Below are 23,798 nucleotides of genomic sequence, written 5' to 3'. Positions count from 1 at the left end.
GTCTTGTAAGCCACATATTCTGACTAAACATTAAAATGCACTGGGGAGGGGGTAGTTCTTTTGTGTGTTTAAATAAAACATACTGGATCCTTCCCACACAAAGCTGCACATGCCATATCTTGAACATTTGAAAGTTCCCTTTCAGGTGGTAGACTGCTCTTTAGTACTGTTGTATTTCATGTCCCCTCTTATTATTTCATTTTGGTTTCTCTCCCAGTGTTTGATACACTTCAGAACTCAATATTAAAACTCTTTCAACAATCTTTTTTTTTAATGGAAGCACTCTCAATACTGTATTTTATATGCATTGTAGTCTGCCACTGAGGAGTATCATTGGTGGTTTCATCATTTTTGATAGATTGTATTAACAAACTTCTAGGAAACCCCTTCACTGTTTTCCTTTAACCGTTCTTTAATTTGAAGTTATTCTCTGGAAGTTTTTTTTACTCAAATGAACATACTTTTAACAACACTGCCTTTTTGATGCAGGGGGTGCATATTGCCAGAATGTAATAAATAATTGCATGGAGTAGTTTTATAACTGGTTTTAATACCCAGATTGCTGTCTGTCTTTTTAACTTAAATATCCAAAAATGTAATCCTAGAAATATTAAGAATTGAGCTCTTCTGTTAAGTCTGTGTAAAAAAAAAACATCCAGCTCTTCTGCAGTATTGTGCTAAATACATAATACACTACTGCCTTAAGTTCATATCCATAATCCAGAGGGAAAAACTGCAGGACTGCAATTAAACTTCCAAACAGTAAAGAGCTATACATTTGCAACATAAACCACCTTGTTTTATTCAAAAGTTCACTTTTAAATAAAATGAAGTGATTTTGTGTTCCAAATTTGCTGTTATTTACTATTATCCATTATGATCCCTCACATCCACATCTCAAGAAAACTCTGAAAACTTACACATTCATCTACTGCTCACCAGTCTGGACAAAGAATGGTTTCTGATCTTTCAGACTGAAACTGTATCAGTCTTGCCTAATCTCCAGTTCTTTGACTAAATCCGTAAACCTCCATCATCATCTTTATAATTCCCATATAATGTATCCACGTTTAATTCATACAATAGCTATTCCAACTTTAAGAGTTACTTCATTTTGTACCATATTCTTTTTGCACTCTACTTTAAAAATACTAATTTAAACTAGATCTGACAAGATGGGTTTATGTCAGATTATTGAATATTTAGAAAGTTGAAAAGTATATAGTCAAGGTGATATCTTGAACTTTCTGAAAACTCAAAGTTGTTGTAATGAGTATGGTACAGTGGACATCAGGGAATTTGTTCTTTTCTCACCGAATTCTGACCTCAGAGTTGGTTTATAGAATTTTCAAGGAGAGTGGGGGGCTTTGTTCTTTTTACACTGTTCGCATTTTTGGAAAGTTGATGATATGGTATCAACCATATGAAGTTCAACTTTCCCAGCACTCGATAATGTGATATAAATCCATGAAGAAGTATAAAACAGGCAAGCTAACCTTGAACCTTGATGACTGGATGGGAGATTGGAAATTCACCCCAGGGATCACGTCAGTTGCTCTGCTAGACAGGGGTCCAGGGAAGGAAATACTGTGGGAAGAAATAGCCAGAGAATTGTTATGGCTAGGTTTGTATAGGCCCTAGGGCCGATAGCCTAGTACCAACCTATGACTGCATCAGATCTGTTCCATGCAACTGAAAAGACTAGTTTAGGCCATCTAGACCTCATATTCAGTCACAGATCCCTATTCTCTAACATACTCTAAAATCCAAATCAAAATTAACACAAGTGAACCCACCACGATATGTAAAACAATGCAAAGGCGAACTTCAAATGTAGATAAAATCCCTTTTTATTCGACAAACATCATAATGTTTAATATAATAACATACTCTAAAATCCACAAACTCCCTAGATCTGAAGCTGTCTTGAACAGTCATTTAGCATGGAAAACTATTAAACACAGAAATACTAAACATGAAACCAATACATACAACCCCCCCCCCCCATAAATACACACCCTAACTCAAATACAATAGTTTGTATAAAATAATAATCAAAAGGAAGTAGAACAAAACAGGAATCATAGGTGCATCCCAAATTAAACACAGTTTATGGGACTAAAAAGTACTAAAACTTGAGTTTCTAAAAAAGGTAAACATAACCTCTTGAAGAAAGTGAAAGCATTACACTCAACAAACAGTAAATGAAGCTGTGTAGAAAGGGATAGGAAGCAAATAACATGAAGCAAAATAGCAGAAAAAAAACACTGTAAAACAGAAGTCAAATTACACACAGACACACACACAGACACAAACACACGCACACACACAGTGTGCAGTAGAAAGAATTAGGCAAGCATTTGTTTGAATTAACTGGTAAATATGAAGATACAACATATTATATGATGTTAGTAATTGTTTATAAACTAGACTCTGCAACAGCAAATACAGCAGTTTAACAGAGGCGCCTCTTAAACTACAAAATTACGTGATCCACACAGAAAAGCTCCTGTGAATCTAAACCACTTTTATACTTGGTACATGTCTTTTGAAATAACTATGTACTAACACGTTCCCCAAATGTTTGACTGTTTTATCTATTTTCAAATTACTATGCTTCATTACATCTAACAATGGACTCCAATGATTTCTGAAAAAAAAATCTGTAAAAAACTGTACACTTTGTTACATAATAAATACCACTTTTTTTTTAAAAAATCCATCTTTATCTCTTTATCCAGATTTCTTTTGTCTTTTTTTTTCACATGCTTCAAAGTATGCTTTTAACAATTGCAGGAGAGTAATTCTTATATAAATGTATTTGGTTTTGACTCCTATATAAATGTAGAGTTATTGTTTCTGCTGTTTTCCCAACATGTTCCATTTTACTTTGAGCTCATCATGCTTTAATACATTTCCAAAAGGGTAATGCCGCTAAAATATATTCTGGATGGTAACTAGTGCCTGCCAAAAAAGTTATTCTCACCAGTATCTCACCAAATAAATATGAATCCAAAAAGCAAATTTTATCCTTCACGATTTTATAAGAAAAATACAAATTATATGCATTAGTATTTAAATATTCGACAAATATAATGGCTTCATTGTTGACTTCCTCACATATTAATAACAACTATCTATGTAATGATAATAACAGATAACCACTTGATTACTTATAAAACACGTGCAAATATATATAATTACTTTCAACCATACCCATAAATATTTATTTTTACATTTGTTTACCAGGGTATTCTGACTGGGTCTGTAGTAGTGAGGGTAGGAACTTTGAATGTTGGCAGTATGACTGGTATAGGGAGAGAACTAGCTGATATGATGGAGAGAAGGAAAGTTGATATATTGTGTATGCAAGAGAGCAGATGGAAGGGGAGTAAGGCCAAGTGTATAGGAGGTGGGTTCAGATTGTTCTATCATGGTATGAATGGGAGGAGAAATGGGGTAGGGGTTATCCTGAAGGAACAGTATGCCAAGAGTGTTTTTGAGGTGAAAAGAGTGTCAGATAGAGTAATGTTTATGAAGCTGGAAATTGATGGTGTAATGATGAATGTTGTTAGTGCATACGCTCCGCAAGTTGGGTGTGCAATGGATGAGAAAGAAAAATTTTGGAGTGAGTTGGATGAAGTGGTGGTGAGTGTACCCAAGGGTGAGAGACTGGTGATTGGAGCAGATTTCAATGGGCATGTTGGTGAAGGGAACAGAGGGGATGAGGAAGTGATGGGCAGGTATGGTGTTAAGGAGAGGAATGCAGAACGTCAGATGGTAGTGGATTTTGCGAAAAGGATGGACATGGCTGTGATGAATACATATTTTAAGAATAGGGAGGAGCATAGGGTGACGTACAAGAGTGGAGGTAGATGCACACAGGTGGATTATATCCTATGCAGGAGGGCCAGTCTGAAGGAGATTGGAGACTGTAAAGTGGTGACAGCGGAAAGTGTAGTTAGGCAGTATAGAATGGTGGTCTGTAGGATGACTTTGGTGATCAAGAAGAGGAGGACAAGTACAAGAGCAGTGCCAAGGATCAAATGGTGGAAGTTGAAAAAGGGTGAATGTGATGTGGAGTTCAGGGAAGAGGTAAAACAGGCACTGGGGGGCACTGAAGATTTACCGAATAGCTGGGTAACTACAGCATAGATGGTAAGGGAGATAGCTAGAAAGGTGCTTAGTGTGACATCTGGATAGAGGAAGGTGGACAAGGAGACCTGGTGGTGGAATGAGGAAGTACAGGAGAGTATACAGAGGAAGAGACTGGCGAAAAAGAAGTGGGATTGTCAGAGAGATGAAGAAAGTAGACAGGAGTATAAGGAGATGAGGAGCGTGGCAAAGAGAGAGGTGGTGAAGGCTAAGGATAAGGCATATGAAGGGTTGTATGAAAGGTTGGACACTAAAAAGGGAGAAAAGGACCTGTACCAATTGGCTAGACAGAGGGTCCGAGCTGAGAAAGATGTGCAGCAGGTAAGGATGCTAAAGGATAGTGAGGGAAACGTTCTCACAAGTGAGGAGAATGTGTTGAGTAGATGGAAAAAATACTTTGAGGGGCTGATGAATGAAGAGAATGAGAGAGAGAGAAGGTTGGATGATGTGGGGATAGTGAATCAAGAAGTGAAACAGATTATCAAGGAGGAAGTATGGACAGCTATGAAGAAGATGAAGAATGGAAAGGCTGTTGGTCCAGATAACATACCAGTGGAAACATGGAGCTGCTTAGGAGAAATGGCAGTGGAGCTTTTAACCAGTTTGTTTAATGAAATCTTAGAAAGTCAGAGGATGCCTGAGGAGTGGAGAAAAAGTGTTTTGGTATCTATTTTTAAGAATAAGGGTAATGTGCAGAGCTGTAGTAACTACTGAGGGATAAAACTGATCAGTCACAGCAGGAAGTTATGGAAAAGAGTGGTGGAAGCTAGGTTAAGAGGGGAGGTGATGATTAGTGATCAGCAGTATGGTTTCATGCCAGGAAGGAGCACTACAGATGTGATGTTTGTTCTGAGAGTGTTGATGGAGAAATATAGAAGGAGTTGCATTGTGTCTTTGTGGACTTGGAGAAAGCAAATGATAGGGTGGGTCTATATTAGGACATTGAAGTTTCAGGTCTTCGAATGTTCTAATATCAACACCTAGTAACCGAAAACCGGTAAGACCGAAAATTTAGAACATCAAATTTTTTCCTAGGGAAATAATTCACTGTTCCCCTAACTAGTCGTCCACTTATCGCAAACACTGGGTGTGACAAGGATGCCACAATCGCACACGTACCTGAACCTGACCGTAACTTTCCACGGCAGATCTGAAAATAGCGAATCTACAATAATGGACAACCAAATTCTTTCCCTAGGAAAGAATTCAGTTATCTAAAAATTTGCTATTTTCAGCTTTCGGTTACTAGATGTCAATATTAGAACATTCGAAAGACCTGACACTTCGATGTTCTAATATAGACCCAATAGGGTGCCTAGAGAGGAGTTGTGGTATTGTATGAGGAAGTCAGGAGTGACAGAGAAGTATGTAAGAGTGGTAAAGTCTGCAGTAGGAGTGACAGATGCGTTTAAGGTGGAGGTGGGATTACATCAAGGATCAGCTCTGAGCCCTTTCTTATTTGCAATGGTGATGGACAGGTTGACAGACGAGATCAGACAGGAGGCCGCATGGACTATAATGTTTGCAGATGACATTGTGATCTGTAGTGAGAGTAGGGACCAGGTTGAGGAGACCCTGGAGAGGTGGTGATATGCTCTAGAGAGGAGAGGAATGAAGGTCAGCAGGACTAAGACAGCGTATGTGTGTGTGAATGAGAGGGAGGATAGAGGAATGGTGAGGATGCAGGAAGCAGAGTTGGTGAAGGTGGTTTAAGTACTTGGGATCAGCAGTTCAGAGTAATGGTGAGTGTGGAAGAGAGGTGAAGAAGAGAGTACAGGCAGGGTGGAATGGGTGGAGAAGAGTATCAGGAGTGATTTGTGACAGACGGGTACCAGTAAGAGTGAAAGGGAAGTTCTACAAGAGAGTAGTGAGACCAGCTATGTTATATGGGTTGGAGACGGTGGCACTGACAAAAAGGCAGGAGTCAGAGCTGGAAGTGGCAGAGTTACAGATGTTAAGATTTGCACTGGGCGTGACAAGGATGGACAGGATTAGGAATCAGTATATTAGAGGATCAGCTCAGGTTGCACGGTTTGGAGACAAAGTCAGAGAGGCGAGATTGCGTTGGTTTGGACATGTGCCGAGGAGAAAAACTGGGTCTATTGGGAAAAGGATGCTAACAATGGAGCTGCCAGGTAAGAAGAAAAGAGGAAGGCCTAAGATAAGGTTTATGGATGTAGTGAGAGAGACATTCAGGTGGTTGGTGTGACAGAGCAATATGCAGAGGACAGGAAGAAATGGAAACAGATGATCCGCTGTGGCGACCCCTAATGGGAACTGCCAAAAGAGAAGAAGAGGTATTCTGACTGGGTCTACAGAACCCGTTTTCAGCAGAGGCCCAAGGAGAAAAGCTCCACATACAGTACAATACAAATGCAGTCTAATCCAAGACAATACAAATGACATTAGAAATACTATACAAAAATAGTTGAAAGAACATAAACTATGCTACAACATATTACAATATATACTACACATATAAACAATTCTATAGAGTTAAAACATTATAGACAATAACAGTCACTCTCACCATATATGTATATATATATATATATATATATATATATATATATATATATATATATATATAGCCTATCAAAAATAATATGTAGGTAGTGCAGTGTATGACACTGACTGTTATAGTACATGAAAAAAAATAGAATGTTGGTTTCAGTTAGGAAAATAATAGTCAGGAAGTTATTGATGCAGAAAGATAGTGAGAGAGTTAAGAAAAATAGAGGCATTACAGTATGAGCAGTAGCTTAAGGATATAGTACAGAAACACAGAAGGAGTTAGGAGAGCCTTAGGATCTTGCAGACTATGAGGGAGTGAAATGTGACAGAAGATGAGGATGAGGCTAGTGTGGAAGAAGAGGAAGAGCTGAGCATTAGGCAGGCTTTATGCAGGAGCAGAGCCAAGTTTTTTTGAGATGATTTTTTAAACAGGCTTTGAAATGGGTTAGGCCAGGCATAGACTTGGTAACTAGAGGTAGTAAATTCCATAGTATAGAGACAGAATATAAATATAGAAAGTGACCTGATTTTCTTGTAGGTTTTGAGATAGCTAAGAGATTTTAGTCTTCTGATCTTAGGGATCGATTTGGTGTGTAAGGTATGACTAGACTGGCTAGGGCAGGGCAGACAGTAGGGTTGAAAATAAGGTTGTGCAAGGTGGATAGCTGAATAAAGGCAAGTTGGTTGGGGAGTTCAAGCAATTTTAGTAGCGGTTTACAGTGGTGTGTGTGATATTTAGAGTTTGCGGCAAACTTTGCAAATTTGCTGTAGCACTGTTCCAACTTACTTGGGGTAGAAGTTTGTAAATTAGTTAGGATAGGAGCACCATAAAGAAGGGAGGGAAGTAAAAAATGTTTTTTGCAAGGGTAGTGTTGTTGCTGCAGTAAAGAAATGCTTGCTTCTATATAGGAATCCCAGTTTTTGATAAGTTTTTTTTACATGCTGTATATGGAGGTTGAATGAAAGTTTATTGTCAATGATAACTCCTAGAAGTCTGGTTTCCTGCACTATTTATATGACAGTGTTGTCAGATGCAAGGATATTGAAATGAGTGACGGGGAGGTGGTTTTTGGGTGAAAGAGTACTAGTTTAGTTTTCTTTGGATTAAGAAAGAGTTGCGTATTTTTTAGCTAGTATTCAGCAGCAGTAAAGGACTGCTGAGTTGTTGAAAGTAGTTCTGGTAGTGACTGAGCAGTACAGATTATGGTGCAATCATCAGTGTACTGAATGAGGGTTCCAGGATGAGAGGCAGTGTGAAGGTTGTTTGTGAAAATGTTGAAGAGTAGGGGTCCGGGGATGGAGCCTTGAGGGACTCCAGTAGGATTATGTAGAAAGGGCGAGTGTTCATTGGACCATTTCAGTGCTTGTTTACAATCCTTGAGGTAGCCCTGAAACCATTTTACTGTGTTATCTGAGAAGCTTAACGTAGACAGTGTGTACAACGTAAAGGGTGAGACACTTTGTTAAAGACCTTGGAGAGATCAAGAAAAACTGAGGCTGTATAGCATCCTGCAACTCTGGCCTTGTTGACACTGTCTGTAAAGGATAACAGAGCTGTAGCTGTGCTGTGGCCATGCTGGGTTTTGTTTAAAACGCCTTGTTGACAGTGTCTGTAAAGAATAATAGAGCTGTAGCTGTGCTGTGGCCATGTTGGGTTTTGGTTAAAAGATTATTTTGCATTAGGTATTGCATTACCTAATGATGTATACCTCTCTTGAGAATTTTGGCTGTGGGTGACAAGATGGATATAGGATGGAAAATGCATGGCTCACAAGATTTGCCTTTTATGGATGGGGGTGATGTGAGATTGTTTCCATATGACAGGTACTTCTGATTCAGATAAAGACCTATTTATAAGGATACTGACTGGGTAGGCGATTGAGTTGGCAGCCAGTTTGAGGTAGTGTGGTGGAAGATTATCAGCTGAGGTGGAGCAAGGTTTTATTTTTTTTAGTAGTTTCTTAATGGTGTCAGTGGGTATGGGCTGATATGAGACTGGGGTTCATATGACATTTTGTTGAGTAGGGGGTTATTAATGACAGGGTTAGAAGTAGTTGATGGTCTAAGGTTGGTGTCTGAATAGGTTGAAAGGTGGGGAGTCCAGCATTAGGGGTGTGAGTTAGAAGGTCTGATATTGATTTTATGAAGTGCTTGTTAAAGCTTTTGGTTACGTATGATGAAAGGGTGTCAGGTGATAGGGTGTGCTGTCTGTTTGTTCTACAATTAAGTAGAGAAGATACGGAGTGCCAACATTTATTGGGGTTGATTTTATGCTGGAGATGAAGCTGGGAATTGTATGACTTCTTATCTCTGTTGATTAGTTTTGTCACTTTGTTATATAGTGTTTTGAAATTGACATGATTTTATTAATTTCTGCTTAGTTTCCAGGTCATCTAGGCTAGGTCTCTTTGCTTCATCAGGTGTTTACATTCCTTAGAGAGCCATGGTGCTGAGTTCTTTTTGATTCTTTTCAAATGAATGGGACCTAGGGTATTATGTATGTGAAGGAAGGCATTATTAAGTATAGTACAACATCATTAAGAGGTAATCGTTTAAGGGGTGTCCAGTCTATTTCATGTAGGAGATTGTTGAATTTATGCTGAGGAAAATTAGTTGAGTTCCTAACTTATTTTGCAGTGTGTACTCTTAGTTGTTGGGAGTTTGTTCTGAAGGAATAAGCTGGCAGATGATTGCTCAGGGAGCTAGACATTGTACCAGAAGAGGGGTAATTGGTGGGGTGGGATACTAGGATCCAGTCTAGAGTGGATTGGCAGGTAAGATCTTTGCTGTATCTTGCTGGAGTATTGATAAGCTGATGTCTATGATAAAATATTTTCCAGCACTGGTGTATTGTGACCTGGTGGGATATATATATATTACTATTATGCAAATCCTTTTTGATGTGTTGAGGTTCAAAAAAGAGATTAGTACCTCAGCATTAGAAAAGATGGGTATATTACTGGTGCAGAGTGTGGTGTTGAACATACAGGGCTATACCTGCCCCCTTTTTTAGATCCATCTCTTCTGGTTATTACATAGTTTGTATGTATTACCTCAGAATCTTTTCCATTGGGGTGTAGCCATGTTTCGGTAAAAGCTAGTATATCAGGCTTATTTTGATCAATTCAGGCATGCAGTGGGGTTATTTTATTACATATATTTCTAACATTCAGTGTAAGTATGTTCAAATCTTTGGGGTTACTATTGTGGCTAGGATTAGAGTATGGGCCTGGGTTACAATGTATGTCTCCACATTTGAGGAGATAGTTAATGAGGAATGAGTACCACGGGAAGTGTTTTTTATTAATGGGTGATGGTGTCAAGTGTGGTTTCCCAGGAGGTGAGGAGGCCAATCTGTGGCTTGAATAATATGGGAGGGTATAGGGGAAAAGTTAGGAGGAGATATTTGAAAAGCTCTGTTGTTCACTGGGGAGAGGGTTGGAGGAGGTTGTTGATGTGTATTGGTGTGTGGGGGTATGCGAGGATATAGCTTTAGTGAGGTTGAGAATTAAGAGTAAAGAGGTTAGGCAGGTTAGGAGGAGCATGTCAACTGTGATGGTGGGTTTAAAAATAGTAAAAGTGGTATTTATGTGTTAGAATGTACTATCTAGTAATATGTGAGCAGCTTAAGGTAACGTTGGAAATGTTTTGACTTCAGGTTGGACTTTTACAATGTGGTTAGGTGTTCTGCCTTGTGGTTTTATAATAAGGAGGGTTGGGGGAGATGTGATTGGCCAGAAGTAAACTTATGGAAGAATGTTAGTTTGATGTGTGTATAGTAGAAGAGAAGATGGTAAGTCTGGAATTAATGTAAGATAGTTTGAGGTGGTGATTTTATTGTGATGGTGAAGTAGATTAAGATACCAAAAAGAATAGTAGGGGGATGAGACTTCAAGGTGATGGATGTAAGGGAAAGCAGATACGTTTGGTTAAATAAAAGCAGGTAAGGTGGGAATGAAATGTGGGTGTTGACACAAGGTAGAGGTGTATATGATTGGATCATAAGAATAAGGGGGAGTGGTTTGCCTGGGATATAAGTAGAGGTGCTGGGGGTGGGTGGGGTATGGGAGCAGAGTAGGGGAGCAGAGTGAACAAAGTGAATGGAGTGGGAAGAACCCCCCCCCCAGATGTTTATGGATATAAAGACAAGGTCTCTGAACTCTAAATATTTGACTTGAGTTACAGCATTTAATTTTATGGTTATGGGCTTTTCCAAATCTTTTCAGGGATCTATTACACTAAGAGTAAAATATGCTAAAGTGTTAATTTATCTTCACCTTCAGCAGTGAAAGTCCTGTGAATGTGGGTGAGTAAATGGGGGTAGGGATATCCTTCCAGCAGATTCAACTCTACAAAACAGAACACACTAATGCATGACTTAATAAATTATTAGTTCGAGTCCGGAAATTGCCCTACATAGATTTAATTCAGTTTATTGTTCCTTGTGAACTTTTGCAACTGTAGGTGAAATTCAGCTGTGCAGGTTCTTTAGGCAGTGGGATATGATAACTTTTGCAGCAGCTGTAGTCAGACTTACTATGTGCTTGGTTCACTGGGGGAGAGAGAGAATGAGACAGAGAGAAAAGTTAATAAGGATTGCTTGATGGTTGAACTAAACAGGTATAAAACTATTTGTCTATACTCAGCCACATTAAGTAATGTTTGGCAAAAAAGGTAGTGCACTATATTTCACAGTTGTGCATTTCTGCCTTCTAGCCTTTAATCAGGAAAATAAAAAAGCTAACAGGAGATATTTATAGGAATGCAAGTCTGGGATTGCTACAGTATAGAAGAACAAAAAAAAAAAAAACTAAACTAACAAGAGATATGTGTTTACATGCAAGTGAGGGGTTACTGACATGCAGGTTTACAGATGTTAAAGGGACAGGTTATATGCCTAGCTGTTAGTACCCACTCTTTGCTACACAACATATAGTCTATAAATGTGATATTTAAGTACTTAGAAAAGGCAGCTAGAGCATGTAACATATCAAGCAACCCTAGCCAATGACAACTCTTCACAAACATAGACTCTCATATTTTAAAAATCACCTGCATTATCCAGTAACTGTGCTGTTCAGACAAACATAAACTCTGGTATTACAATAGAAACTTTCAGAAGAAGTGCGTAGAAACATCTAACATAAACATATATGCACTACAGATTAGGAGAGAGAAGAAAAACATTCTAACAACACTTAGCCTGATGGCACCACACTACAGACTTGCTTGATGTAACTGCAGTACAAAGAGTAAAAATGTAGATGGCTTCACTGAATCCTACTGTTATAAAAAAAAAAAAAACTTGCTAATGTGACCGCTACACATTAACAGCATAAAACAACACATAGCTACTAGAGTAACAACGTTAGTAGAAACTTGCTGATATATGTGCTACACATTAACAGCAGAAGACAAAAACACTTAGCCGGAATGTAACATCTTATTTGTATTTTTCTAGTACAAGGTTGAACCAAAATGAAATAAACCATAATGGTTAAAAAATACAAGAATCCAGTGTACCTTATTGTAGAGTGAAGCAGCTGGATGGAGAGAACACTTGGGACATGGGGTAGTGAAGTAACTCTGAATTTGGAGCCACAAAGACAAAACAGTGGGGGAACAAGCTGAGATTCAGGGAGGAGCAGTCAGTTCCTTCAGTGAAAAGCAGCTACTCCCCCCCCCCCCGATGGTTTACCAGCAAAAACAATCAGTGAGGTAGAATGTCCATGGATGCAAACACAAGGTCTCTGAACTCTATAATACTTGACTTAAGTTACAGCATTTAATTTTATGGTTATGGGCTTTTCCGAATCTTTGCAGGGATCTATTACACTGATAAGAGTAAATATTCTAAAGTGTTAATTTAGCTTATATCTGTATAATTTATATGCAAAGGATCACCCCATAGCTGTATCATATGCTTGAATGGGTCTACTTCATTTGTACAAAGCTTCAGTACTTCAAAACTCACTTGGTCGAGACCAGTTGTTCGAAGTACCAAAACTATGAAAACGAAGTACGGAGATCACAATACAGCACAGAATGGGAATATTCCCTTTTCCTCACTGTAGTGTGATCTCAGAGTTGGTATATTTAAGTAGGGGGATATGGGGGGCTTGCCCTGCAAAACATGTTTTCGGTGAGTTTTCTTTTTCAGCCGATCCAGATACTAGGCTTCAGCAAAAGTGCACTTTCGTTGAAATACACATTCGCTGAAGAGGGCATCTACTTTGTTTGATTTAATGTATTTTCAAACAAAGTAGATCAGCTTGCATATACTAATTATCATCAAAAAGAAGAAAATGCTTAAGTGTAAAGTCAATCATATCTAAAATAATAGGTAGTTAAGTAATTCTCTAAAAATTCCAGTACAGTCTACTAAACAAAATTCCTCTGTATGTTAGTACAGGGACTCTCCACATCTAAGGTAACATAGTAATAATTGAGTTGCTATTTCAAATCTGATAATTTATTCATTAAGTCTGTAGAATTTCTAATATAAGAAGGTCAATTTAAAATAGGTGGCAATAAAGCAAATTTTAAAAACCTACCTATTATTTCTAAAATCTACCATAGGCAGAAACTCTGCTCCTTCAAGTGGATTAAATAATTCTTTATATAATTTGGTGAGACAATAAAAAAACAAGAAATCTATAGGTTAGTTGCATTTACATTATTGTTTTTGTTTCTCAATAAAAATAGCTGATAAACTATATTTATTTTTCTTATTTTTGGATTTTATTAATCACCACTGTTAGAAATCTGATAAATCCTTCTATCATTGAGTGTTGTTTGCATATACTATAATATTGTTTAACATTCAGCAATTCTTTATCTGCTGTCTGTGTTCTCTAGTTAAATTCTAATACATATTTTCCTTATTAATAATGTTACATTTTTCATATAAAGTAAAATGTAATATATCATAAAATGTTGGCATGCTGCCATTATTGCAAGCAGGCATAAAAGAAGTTTTAATATCTGCAAACTATTGTCCTAGATTCCTAGTATCACAATCCATGTTACTGTAAGCACCATCTATTACATCATCATTGAAAGATTTATTAATAAAGGGAATGTTTAAATGTAACTTTCTAGTAAATGCAAACCGTTCATTTTCTACAACATTTCATCTTGGTAAGTTTATAGGAACAAACTTCAAGCCAACTTGTAAAATAGTTTCTGTAGCATCAGAAATGTCAGCACCTGCTAATCTACAGAATTTGTTGAAAAGAGATTGTCAATGATATCATATAAATCAAATTTCAACTTCTCTACATGTTATATATGTGGAATTAACAAATACTAGGCAATGTAATGATATTCAATGGATGTCTTTGTATATAGTGTTAGTAATTTCACTTTATTTGTTAAACATTGTTATGTGAATGCTTATGTGAACACTTTCTGAATTGTAAATATCTTTATGTTAAAAGAACATGTGATTGTTTGTTTATATTTATTTCTTTAAAATCAATAAAATTGTTTAAAAAAAAAAAAGAAATGTCAGCACCTGACGTAGCAAGGAATTTTGGTTAAAGGGTCCAGCTTTATAAAAAAAAGATCTGATAGAGAATACCCTTCAATAACTTCATTATTAAACTGACCCTGATGTTCTACTCGGAAAGCTATGTATTTAATGCAGTTTGATTATCGTTAAGCTGTGTATTTAATGCAGTTTGATTATCATTAAGCTGTGTATTTAATGCAGTTTGATTATCGTTAAGCTGTGTATTTAATGCAGTTTTATTATCGTTAAGCTGTGTATTTAATGCAGTTTGGTTATTGTTTCTTTTACCAGTTGCATTCAAAAAATGAACACTTGCAATTCGGATGCTAACACACTGCTGTCTTTTCTAACTAGTGTTCTCCATATTAAATCCACCTCGTCTTCCAGATAAAATAAACTCTCTTTCATCCATGAAAAGTTGCACCCTTGTTGTGTTGAAGTAGCAGCTTTATGTACTTCTGAATTAACCACCACTTCAGGTATCACCTGTGTTTAAACTAGTTATTGAATTACTTTGTTTGCAACATTCTCCATTCCATCATTTGTTTTCACTTTTTTACTTTGTTTTACTTTCATAATCTTTTATTGTCTGTATTTTCTATACACAGCATTGGCTACAGCAGTTCTTCACAACAATACTTAAATCCTACTTCTAGGTTGTTTTAAGGGTACTATTCAAGGGCTGCCCTCTGTTCCCTGTGCTCTTCTTGCTAGCCATACACTCCCTAAATAGTGTCTTGTACAAGACAGAATATTGCCAGGGTATGCACTGTTTGCATTGCATGAGGCTGAGTCAAGGATTCTAATTTACAGCCTACTATGTTGTCTTACCACAAAAACTGGAGAAGGGACTCCCATATATTGTTGCACCCCTTCTACTAAAACAGTTTACTATCCTCACTGAATTAAAAGAAAAACACAGGCAAAACAGAAATGCTACCAGTCAAATCCTTTTGCTCAGGCTCTAAAAGTTTCAGGTACTCATCTATAGTTTTCATGAAATTCAGATTTGTCTGTGATTCCCAGATAGGTAGATATCAGTTACCAAAATGCTTGCAACACTCTTGCTATTTTACTTATTTATGTACCTGCTGATATCTGCACAAAACAGATGTCTGCTGAAGATTATAAAAACACTGTGAAGTGTTTATGGGATAGAAAGTAGCAAAAAGTCTCGCAAGATGTAACAACTTCTCCCCCATCCCAAGCTAAGTTACATATTTCAGGACAGAGAATCTATACACAACCCTTTCATTTACCATCATACCAGACCACATATGTGGGCTACATTGGGTCCTAGAATAGTAAACACAAGCCCCCGGTGGGCCATAGGAAGTTATAGGGTCAAACAGTATGACGCACAAGAGACATTCCAGGTGCAGTTAACCATTGGCAAAACCCCTGTTCAAACTTTAGCTAGCTAACAGCCCTGAAATCTGACTCAAGATGCCTAATCCACCTATTTGGACCTGTCAAGATTCAAACTTTTATCCTGATCTTGGGTGACTTTAACTTCCCAAACATAGACTGGAAGAACTACTCATGCCAGAACACAAATGCCCAGAGATTCCTTGATTTTGCCAACTCAAATGCCTTGGAACAGCTAGCTGATACTCCCACAAGGGGTGATAATATCTTGGACTTGGTATTAATCAACATGAGTAACCACTGGAGCATCCCTATAGTATCATCCTCCCTGGTAAGATCCGACCACAAAGTGGTCACTTTTGAAGTTACCATCTCCCCCATCCCCCCTCTAACTATGATCAGACATAAAAACTTCTCCAAAGCTGATTACAGCCTCCTGATGGATAGTATAAACAGCTTCCCACCCCCTCCCCCTCTGTAGGAACTAGCACCAATATGCAAAACTACACCAAAGCATTATATGAACATTTATGTAGATGCATGGAATCAGGAATATCCAACAGGACTAAGTCATCCTCTGCAAGGAAGAGTGAACCTGTCTGATGGACATTTGCAATAAATAAACTCTATAACAAAAGGAAAAAATTGCTGTCCAAGACCAAGAAGGAGCAGGTGCCCAATTGGAAGCAATGTCTCCTTAGCCTGAACAAGCAAATGAGAGAACTAGTGAAATCCTCCAAAGTAAACTTCTAGTCCAAATTGGCCACATCTACTAGAGACAATCATAAGCCCTTCTTCACATATGTCTACACCCTCAAAGGAAGCACCCAGATCTGTTCAGAACTGGTGATCAAGCACACCACATATACAAATGCCGTAGATATAGAAAACTTGCTGGCTGACAGATTCAGCAAAAACTTTACCCCTCTGTCCCCCATCAGTAAATCAGGACATCCTCAGTACCTGCTCCCATCCCCTTATAGCTAGGGAATAGGTCATCACTGGTCTCTCAAAGGCAAAAAAATACCACCTCCATGGGACCTGATAACATCTCAGGCTGCATCCTACATGAACTCAGGCAGGAACTTGCAGCACCATTAGGTGCCCTATTCAACCAAAGCCTGAGTACTGGCTTTGTCCCAGCTGAGTGGAGGATAGCCACTGTCATCATTTTACACAAAGGTGGTATGTCCACCAAGCCCAGAAATTATAGACCTATCAGACTAACAAGCCGGATCTGCAAGGCCATGGAACAGATTATCATGGACCTCATTAACAAGGACATTGGCAACTTCAAAACACTTGATCCCACACAGTTTGGCTTTATTATGGGGAGGCATGTCTGCTAAATTTGGTTGACTTCTTTGAGACAGTCACCAAAGCCATGGATGAGGGGAAGATGGTGCACACTGCCTGCCTTGACCTGGCCAAAGCCTTTGACACTGTTCCCCACTTTGGCATAATAGGTAAACTCTCTCAACTAGGCATCAATCCATATGTTACCAGATGGGTAGCAAACTGGCTTACTGATAGAATCCACATAGTCAAAACAGGGGAAGCCACCTCAAGCAGTAGACCAGTAACAAGTGACATACCCCAGAGTTTGGTTTTGGGGCCTCTGTTATTTGAAATATACTTTTCTCAGGTGCATGCCAAAACCAGTGGGCTATGACTGTCCAAGTTTACAGATGACTGCATGCTGGGTGTGTCATAAATTCCCCTAGTGATGTGGACATCCTCCAAGAGGGTCTCACTGAGACAAATGACTGGTGCCATAAACATAGCCTCAAGCTGAATACCAAAAAATGCATCATCATTCCCTTTGGGGAGAGTGATGTCCCCACAAATTATCACATTAATAACACTGTCCTAAGCATTCAATCAGTCGTGAGGGATTTGGGCACCCGGGTTGACAGCAACCTGCCTTTTGACCATCATGTTGCTTCCATGGTATAGAAAAAGCCTTCTACATGGCCCACCTCATAAGTAAAGGTATCTCATCCAGGGACAAGAAGGTCATAACATCCCTGTATTCTTCCCTTATAAGGCACATTATTTAGTACAATGCACCCTTCTGCATATATCTCTCAAAGCACATGCAGCAACTGGAGAGAGCACAGAGGTTCCTCACCAGGAGAATCCAGGGCCTCAAATATCTACCATACACAAATAGGCTAAAAACCCTATCCCTCTACTCAGTTTCATACAGACTCCTCAGAGGTGACCTCTGTGTGGCACACAAGACGATCATGGACCCCTCCCTGATGGGACTGCTGCATATCCGCAAGTCAAGCTCCACTCAAGTAACTTGCACGAGCAGCCTCAAAATGGTCTGTGACATCAACAAGACTTGTTGGCTGGACATATTTGTGCCCCAGAGACTCTATGGAATAGACTCCCTCTCCACATCAAGCAGAGTACCTCTTTACCCCTTTTTAAGCACAACCTGGATAACTGGATGGGAAACAGAAACTATACCCCTGGGATTCCACCCATGTCCCGGCTGGACAGGGGCATTGGGTGTTGATTTGTTTAAACATGGGCTAAACTCTTGGCTAGGCTTATAAGGGCCTCAGGACCAATAGCCTAGTAACCTCCTATAATCCTAGTAACCTCCTATAACACTAGTCTTTCCTCGCACTTTATGTGCTTGCACAGTTTTAACTGCTACTTTCCAAGCACTGAAAAGATTATGTAAGATAATCCATTATTCAAGTATTGTGAGCTCGGCTGTTCTGGTGTAGGACTACCTGGCTTTTAAAGTTGATGGAGCACTAATTTAAGACAGACAGAGAGGGTGGTAGAGGAAGGAAACTGCATGATTGTTAGACGTCACTGAAATAGCTGCAGGTAAAATGCTACTGATCACTTCCCAACACATAAGCTTGCATATTAGGAGCCACTACAGGTAGATAAGGTTCTGGTCTGCAGTCATGGGGTTGGAGCTATAAGGAAGACTAGAAAATCACTTTTTCTCTCTCTTCTCTTTATTCAGGGAAAAATGGGAAGTGAATTGACCAGATCCTTTGTTAAAAAAAAAAAACAACTTTCCTTTCTACTGAATGCTTACTGCATTTGTATAGGAAAGCAACTTATTTTTTTTCTATACAACTTACAAGACAGGCATCTTGAGAGGCTAGAACAAATTTAAGAAATTGATGCTCAAGTTGAGCACTACTTCCCTTTGCTTTTGCGAAGACCATTCTTTTCATATTTAACAAGTACTGGATCCCTGCTAAAAGTACTGAAAAAGAGTATGCCAAGGCTAAAATATTCTTTGTGTGATGATTAGAATGTTTCATATTTGAATACATTTTGAGATTGTTCTCCAGTACATTGTATGGAGTAGTCTGAATGAAAAAAATATAATGGTAGGTCTTATGTAAAATCCCCTGCAATCCAAACTTTTGTTTATGTTGGAGAGACCCTATTTAGTTGTTTTCAGGGAAGGAGGGAGGCGAAATTATACACTGTATGTCATCAGCTTGCTGCATTGATGATATCTTGTTGGTAACTGGTTGAGGACTTGATGCCAGAAGACATGTGAAAATGCACCAATATATAATAACAAGCCTCTTTCTTGGTCAGTGGACAGCGCTATTTTAATTGATAATGACTTGAGCAATTAAAACATTAAGATGTGTAGTTGAAGTTTATGGTCAAGCTTTATCAACTACCTATGATAAATGAATGTTAAGACAGTTGCATTCTCACTTTCTCAGGGTGTGACACAGAAGCATATCTAGCTAATGTACTCACAGTTATTATTTCTTATTTAATGCTTAAAATAATTTAACATGAACTTGCTTTTGAGCCAAAACTGACTCATATTACATAGTGTTTAATCTTCAGAGTAATTATGATTGTTTAACTAAATATAGGTTCATAGGTTCATAAACATATACTAGGCTAATGACCACGTGGGCCTTTATAATCCATGCAATCCAACCCACTTGTGTCCCTTTGTGTCATGGGTATTTACTAGGAGGGGGTATGTTAACTGGAAAGCTTCTAGAGGTTATGTGTATGTGGGGGTGTGTTAGGCATTACTGTCTACCTCTGTCTAACAGAGACATGGGAGCCAGACCCAGGGTGAATTTCCAGTTTCCCATCCACTGGTCAAAGTTAGTCTTAAACAGGGTTAGGGATGAACTCTGCTTCACAAAGATGGGAGCCTGTTCTAGAGCATGGGGATTCTCTGAGACATATATCTGTCTTATTTATGTCACATGCCAAATTGAAATCCTTGGATCTAGTGGTTCTGATGCTGTTTGTTTTGCAGATGTGCAAAAGGTCCATCAGAGCTGTTTCCAAGAATGTTGTGTATACCAGGCAAAGATCCCCTCTGAGTAACCTGTAGGAGACAGAGTTTAGAGGGAGGGTTTTAAGGCAATCAATATATATATATATATACCTTGGATTCTCCAGGTAAGAAACCTTTGTGAGAGTTCCAACTGTTGTATATGTCTGGCAGGTACATGTCGAAGGGGGCGTTATACTCACTGATGGGTCTAATAAGGACTGAATAAAGTGACACTATGACTTCCTTCGACATGGATGCCATACCCTTACTTATACATTGGGCAACATACAATGATTTTCATGCTACCTTAACCACACGTTGTTCACAGGGCACAGTACTGTCAACATATGTTTCCAGATCCCTGATTACCAGGTCAGCTCTTAGGGATGTCTTATGATAGAGTAATTAGCCTGGGTGGCAGTTTTCTTAAAAGGCACTATAATGCATTTCTTGGCATTAAAGTATTAGCCCATAACTTTTACACAATATGGCATGCTCTCCCATGTTGGTGAGTACCCGGTTCACTATGTTTTAACCTCTGGTGGGTGTGAAGACTGTCTGATCAATAGTATCATCGTGTTGTTGGTTTCAGTTGCTGTGTTATTATTTAATTGTTTGAAGATACAATTTAAGTTGTAATGCTCGGATTTAGTGCTGTTTGGTGTTAATTTGGTACAAGGTTAAAGCAGTTGCTATAAAATGTAAATTTGATTTGTTTCACAGTAACCATACACTGATATTGGGAGGTATGACAAAGGGGATAAACAGGCCTGTTAAGAGAAAAAAGAGGAAGCTAAAGAACAGATTATTTCTCCAAGGATACAAGGACAGCCAGAAGAGTAGAGAAAAAGAAAAGGCTATACGGGGACTGGTGCTATATTTGCAAATGTTATTTGGAGACTAATAAAAGGGTAGAAAAGGATAACAAAAATATGAAAGAAAAAATGTAGCAGGGGACATTAAGGTAAGGAAGAAGACATCTGTCAGATACGCAACGGAAAGTAAAAAGGCTGAGAGGAAAATTGATGAGGTACTTTGAGAAGTTAAGGAACAGGTAAACATCACAGATAAATATTTTGCATCAGTGTTCATTAAAAAAGCAGAAATAAAGGTTATCAACTTGACAAGGAAGTATAAGGCCACAATGGAGATGGACAGAAGAGGAGATAACAGCTGAGGAGGAAGAAAGGACAATGCAAAGACTGAATGAGATTATACACTCAGATAGAAAAGAATTCCACCAGCAATTTTAAAAAGCATTGAAAGGGTGTTGGTCAATCATCTGACAGAACTATTTATTAGTTTCCTTAGAGAAGGAGTAATCCTAGGAGGCTAGAGGCAAATATTTGGGAGACTGTTCTATAGAAGTAGAGCAAGGAACATCCCAAGTAACTGTGACCCAGTTAAACTAAATTCAGTAAGAGACAAAACAATGGTGGTATTACTAGAGCAAAACCTGCTGATCCATAAATCCTATGGATTCAGAGCAGATAAAATCTGTATATGTAACCTGATCCATTTCTTTGACTAGATCACTAGGGATGTAAATGGTGATAGCCCTAGAAATATGGTCTGTTTGGATTTCAGCAAAGCATTTCATTCATTCTTATCCTGCAAGCTCCATACAGTGTTGAAAGAAGAAGTTGTGGGGGATACAAAACTGTGAAGATTAATGAAAAATTACTTCCATAATAGTGAACAGAATGTATTATTTGGAGGAACCCTCAGAAGGTAATAAGCTCATGTTATTCCAGGCCCCAGTCATATTTAATGCATTTGTTTTTGACATCATGTATGGCATGGAAAACTGGATCAGTTTCCTTTATAGACAACATCAACGGACTGGAGATGACAGCAGATGGTGAAAATCATAGAGAGGAACATAAGGAGACTTGGAAACATAGTCTAAAAGGTGGCAGATTCATATCACTCTTTCCACATGTATTTTATTGTACCTGGGTAATGTTAATCCAATGACAGATAAGCTAAAGATCTACAGCATGGAAAATGTATTAAATCATTTTAGTGATTCTTATTTTTCAATTTGGCATTCATATACATTGTTTGTTTTGTTGGATTATGTGTTTTTTTCTATATATTGTTACTTGTGTTGTTCACCATTAATGTATGATTAGTCCTCTATGAGATAGTAAATCATCTTCTTGTTTTATAAAATTTCAATAAAAAGAATTTGGAAAAATATGTTCTTCCACAAAATGTATTCCTGTAGCCTGCCACAGTAGCATGATCTTGTTTTAATGCATGGATGTCTTGTTTTCAGCATATATTTCATGTCTCTCTTTGTATGATCTGTGCTAGACATAAAGTAATGAGAAATTTTTTTACTTCTGTGTAAATAGAATGTCAGTACTGTAAGTCACAGATATCTTATACAGTTTCTGGAACCTGATTACATTTCAGTTTTCACTTGTCTTATTTGGGTTTGTATTATTTTCAGAGTTGCTGCAACCTATTCACAATAGTTATACATCTTCAGCATAATATAGTAGTAGAATGGCAGATTGTTTTTTAAGGCTGTCAATTTATAGTCCTTCAAGTATTGATAGACCCTCCAACTTCCCCACACTCTTCCAAAAGTGGCAAATATATCAGTGTAAACCAGGAGCTGAATCTGATAGAAAATTTGAGGAACCAAAATAGATATAACCTTCTGTTCTGTTCTTCAATGTGTGTTGTTATGTATCTATCTATATACACATACATATATACATTACATTGTCCCACCTCTGTTGTTTTGCTATCCCTTGATTTGTTACACCATAGCATTATATCACTTAATAAAAATTGTAATCCTTGAGCAAGGCAAATTATATCTATTTTCTGTGCTGTACATAAGTCTAAACAATACTGTCTATAAAGATGTTGTAGTTGCAGAGAAGAATCTCTCCAAGTGGATCTCTGTCCAACAAATGTGGTCAGCATGCTCCATGGAGAATAATTTCTGCAACAACGTGGATGTATTTTTCTTAATAGAAGATGCTGACATTAGAAAACTGAGGATGTGATATATAAGTTTGTGGGTAGTATCTGATGGGAAAAATACAGATTTCCCTTGGTGTATGATATGTTGTCAAAGCTTACAGGAGGCCAAGCTTAAAAAGTTGGATGGTATTTCCCTTTCTTTGACTCCAAGGCAAGGAAATTAAAGATTTATAAAGCAAAGGCTGATTCCTGGTAAATGAACCTTGATAAAACCACACTGCAGGAAGAAAAGAAACCTCACAGTCGAGTTAAAGGGTCTATATTATAAGCATGAAAAGACTAAACCGTGAACGCTCACATGAGTGAAAATGCTGGTAATCGAACTTGCTATTGTGGGGGGCTGTGCCCCCCACCCTACCCGCTAACTACATCTTCTAACCGAGGTCGCACTACAGTGAGGAAAGGGCAAATATCCCACTCCTCACTGTAACACGACCCCACAATCACACTTTCGATTCCCGGCATTTTCGCTCATGTGAGCATTCGTGGTTTAGTCTTTTCGTGCTTATAATACAGACCCGAGTTAAACTGCAGGAGAAGGTGAACTTTTAAAGCAGTTTAGCATGTTGGGGATGGGGAAAGTCAACTTATACTGACTCCATTACTCTGACATATTAGATAAGCTAGCATTCTCTTTGTACAGAAAACTCTCAGTTAACCGGCACCCATGGGGATTGTTAGATGCTGGATAACTGTAGTTTCCGGCTGCTTGAAACTTACTATTAAAAATAGGCCTGACTAATTCCGTACCCTATACTATTTGTTTGGTTTGACTTGTTCTCAGGTTGGAGACAGAGAGAATTTATTCCTATCTTCTTTTTGAAAACTCTAAAACTCTAAAAACATAAAGTATGTTTCTGTGTTTGTGTATGTGTGTGTGTGTGTGTGTGTGTGGGGGGGTGCAACACATGAAAACTGTACTGTATTTCTTCAATTTTCTTT

The 23,798-nt window shown here is 38.2% G+C and overlaps 1 protein-coding gene across 2 annotated transcripts in view; it reads right to left on the bottom strand.

The window, feature by feature from the left end:
- Positions 1 to 23,798, bottom strand: part of STKLD1 (serine/threonine kinase like domain containing 1) — a 636,164-nt gene that overhangs the window by 144,506 nt on the left and 467,860 nt on the right. The window lies entirely within an intron of this gene.

Source organism: Protopterus annectens, chromosome 16.part0 (assembly GCF_019279795.1).
Source record: "Protopterus annectens isolate FY-2018-M chromosome 16.part0, PAN1.0, whole genome shotgun sequence".
NCBI classification, from domain to species: domain Eukaryota; kingdom Metazoa; phylum Chordata; order Ceratodontiformes; family Protopteridae; genus Protopterus; species Protopterus annectens.
The sequence above is the reverse complement of the archived record's forward strand: the minus strand, read 5'-3'. Positions and strand labels throughout refer to the sequence as shown.